The sequence below is a fragment of the Phalaenopsis equestris genome, unplaced genomic scaffold (genome assembly GCF_001263595.1).
Source record: "Phalaenopsis equestris unplaced genomic scaffold, ASM126359v1 Scaffold000003, whole genome shotgun sequence".
Lineage (NCBI taxonomy): Eukaryota > Viridiplantae > Streptophyta > Magnoliopsida > Asparagales > Orchidaceae > Phalaenopsis > Phalaenopsis equestris.
In genome coordinates, this window is record NW_018164445.1 from 69,089 (window position 1) to 73,339 (window position 4,251).

The following is a 4,251-nucleotide window of genomic DNA, read 5'->3' on the forward strand; positions in this document are numbered from 1 at the left end:
GAAAAGTAAACCCAAATAAATTCATAAACACCAAATCCCATAACATTTGTAGTGAAGAGCAGAAGAATCAAAATAGAGGATTCTTGGTCCAGTTAGAAACACAACCAAAATCATCTAAACCAGTTGATTTGCTGATCCGCAAAAGTATTACAATGTTTCCAGTAAATCTTGAAGAGTGCTAAATTGATCAAGCCGTTAATCCCCAAAGTAGCAAATATGTAGTTGATTCAAAAATCCTCAAATGTAGTAAAAAACTAAGTGCAGAAAAAAGCTTCCAGAAACTCTTGATAATTGCTAAAGTGCTCCACTGAAATTCTTCAATTCAGTCAATATACTGTTCCCTGCATAAATGTTAGTCCAAATACACAAAAAGTAGCAGCCGATTAGTCCATTCCTTGCAAACCGTGGCAAGGAAAAATTAGAAATTAATGAGAGGATTAAGATCATCCATAACCCGAGAGAACATCCCGGCCAAATTAACCGCCCAGGATGGGGCGAAATAATGATATGCTTTGGTATTAAACCATATTGCAGTCATGGTAAAGTACAACATTTTTTCGGTATAGCTAAATGCACATAAAGCTAAGTTGCAGCTAATATAATATATAGAATCATTAACAAAATTCAAATGTACGTTTTCTATTTAACAGTTATTCCTATAGTGTAAACGAATGATTTTCCTTAAAACTATCAAGCCTTTTCATTATTTTGAAGTCCTATCAGCATCATACGTTTGGAATGAATTCCTGATGAAAGACAAAGATTAATCATCATTAATAGAATGTTTGTTTTCTTTCTAAAATGAATGGTTATTTTTATTCATTTTGTAAATGATATACGAAAATATTAAAAATGTGAGGATTGAAATAATCATAATTAAGAACTAAAGTTAAGATCAAAGCATAAAATTAACTATAAAATTTAGTAAAAACTAAATATAATTATAGACATGCTAAAACAAACTTTTTGATCTTGTGAGGTGACATGGTGGAGAGTGATGTCTTTGGATGTAATGTGATTTCAATATGCTTGGTTATGACATGAAAGATTGGATTGATTGCGAGAGCGACGGCGGAGATGTTGTCAGAATAGATGATAGTGGGAGAAGAGGAAGGATGCCAAACTCTTGGGTTAGATTTCGTAGCCAGATGACGTCAATTGCAGCGGCGGCAAGGGCGCGACACTCAGCTTCTATGGATGAACGAGCAATTGTTTTCTATTTCTGTACAATCCATTTGACGAGATTATTACCCAATAATGAGCAGTACTCAGTTGTAGTACGTCTGTCTTGCTGATTACTAGCCCAATCAAAATTGGAGTAAGATTGGAGATCTGTTGGGGAGAAACAAATGACATGATCTGATGTCCCCTTGAGGTAATGGAGCATGTGTTTAAGGATTTGAAAATGGTACAGTAGATGGTTATGCTATGTTGACAAATATAGTTTACTGCGAAGGCAATATCGGGTCTTGTGATTGGGAGGAACTTGAGTGTGCCAGCTAATTGTCGGTAATATGTTGGATTGGGAAATGGTTGTTCGGAGGAGGAGTTAGTTTTGAGTTTAGTCGGTATGGGTGTAAGGATGGGTTTGCACTTTGTGAAGCCGGTTTGGTGGAGGATGGAGTCTATGTATGCAGTTTGAGTGAGGAAGTAGCCATTGGTTGAGCGAGCAATTTGAAAGCCAAGTAAAAGTTAAAACTTGGCCATGTTCTTTCAGCTGAAATTGAGATTTGAGATCCTATAGGATGCAAGAAATGGTAGTAGAGGCATTACCATTAGGAGAATGTCTTCGACGTAGATCAAAAGATAGAGATGGAATTGATTGCAGGTGTAGAGGAGAAGTAATGGATCAATTGTATTGAATGTGAACCCTTTGTTGATGAGCTAAGAGGTGAACGTCAAATACTGTTAATGTGTGGCATGTTTTAGGCCATATAAGGCCTTTTTAGTAAGCATGTGTGATGAGATGTAGAACATCTTAGAAATTTTAAGGCTGGTTCATTTAAGTGACGCCTTCAAGGGGGGCATTTAAGAAGGCATTATATATGTTAAGTTGGATGACCTATCACTTGTGAGAGAGAGAAACAATAAGTAGTATGCAAATTGTAGGTATTTTGGCAACTAAACTGAATGTTTCCATATAGTCGACCCCTTTATCTTGGTTGAACCTTGAGCAACCAACCTGGCTGTATATTTTGAGATTGACCCATCAAAATGACATTTGATTTTGTAAGTCCAATGGCAGCCTATAATATTTTATTGAGGTAGAGGAGAGACATGGACCCAGGTACCTTGTTATTGGAGGGCCTGAAATTCAGATGACATGGCTTTGCGCCAATGCTTATGTTGGACAGCTTGGGAGAGGTAGGTAGGTACCCATGAGGTAGGGGTACGGATGTTGGGGTCAAGAATTTGTTTGGGTTTAGAGTGATATGTTTTGGATCACGTGAGCATTGGATGTTGATATGGGAGTGTAGAATTGTGATTGTTGCCTATAATATTTTATTGAGGTAGAGGAGAGACATGGACCCAGGTACCTTGTTATTGGAGGGCTTGAAATTCAGATGACATGGCGTTGTGCCAATGCTTATGTTGGACAGCTTGGGAGAGGCAAGTGGGTTCCCATGAGGTAGGGGTACAAATTTTGGGGTCAAGAATTTGTTTGGGTTTAGAGTGATCTTTTTTGGATCACGTGAGCATTGGATGTTGATATGAGAGTGTAGAATTGTGATTGTTGTCTAGTACGTAATGGGAGGGTGAGACGTAGCTGATGATAGAGGAGGAGAGGATGTCGTAGGCGGGAGGGGTGGGGGAGATAATGGAGTTGCGACATTAGGTGTAATTGTAGTAGGTAGCAGAAGAGACGAGGGTCTATTTGTTGGTTGATCTGATTTACGAGAAGGGATGGATGAATATGAAAAGAATTGCTCATTGAAGTTAATGTGTCGAGAGATGAAGGTTTTGTTAGATGACGGTTGGAAGCATTTGTAGCCCTTGTGGTGAGATGAGTAGCCAATAAAGATGCATGGCAGTGCAGTTGGATGTAGTATATGTGGTATAAGGAGTTTTTGTCATGAAAAGCATAGACATCCGAATACTTTGAGGAGATTGTAGGAGGGTTTGGTGTGATGAAGTTCATATGGGGTTTTCAGTTGTAGATTTCGGCTTGGCAACCTGTTGATGAGATAAGCTGCAGTAAGTTGAGCATCAGTTTAGAAGGAGGGTGGAAAGTGAGCTGTGAAGAGGAGTGTTCTGGTTGTTTCAATGAGATGTTGATGCTTCCATTCAGTGACTCCATTATATTGAGGAGCACAGGGACAACTTAGCTGATGTAAGATGCCATGAGTGGAGAGATATTGTTGTAAAATTTGGGATTTGTATTCATCACTCGCATCCGATCTTATGTTTTCATGTTTATGCAAAAATGAGCTTGAATTATTAAAGGATTGTATTGCATAGTTCGGGATAATAGATTGCACAAGGTCTCTCTTATGTGCAATTTGTTACCCTGAACTATGCCATACAATACTTTAATAACCACAAGGAAATCGTCACAAGCAGTTCAAGGCAAATGCAATATAGAAACATGTCATTTTATTTCTCAACAACTGAATTACAAAGTACATGAAGCTTTGAGTAATCAATTTCTGGAGCAACATATATCAAATATAGAATGAGCCTAAGCATAATCTCTTCAAATATCACTTGTTGATAGGGGCATAGGGTGAATTCCATCAACGTCAACAAGCATGTAGGCTCCTCCCTCGTAGACCTTCTCAATCGCGAACGGTCCTTCCCATGTAGACACAAATTTATCGTGGCTACGATGGTGAGATACAATTAGATGGCGTAAAACCAACACCAAGTCTCCAACCATAAAGGTATGGGGCCTCATGAGCTTTTAATGGGTTGTAGCCATGCGAGCATGGTATAACTTAAGGCTCTATTGGGCTTGTAATCGCAACCCCTCTATGTTATTGAGCTCTTCCAACCTAAGTCATCTATTATCATTGTTGTTTACATTATTGCTTATAGTGACGTGCAACGAAGGCAATTCAACTTCCAAATGAATGAATGCTTAGGACCTAAAGGTCAATGCGTATGGGGTAGAACTAGTGGGTGTACGGTATGTTGTACGATAAGCCCACAATGCCTCTGAGACTTTCTCGTGCTTCTCTTTCTTGTTGGCATGGAGAATCTTCTTGATAAGGTCGACTAAGGTCTTATTAAATGCCTCAACCAATTCATTTG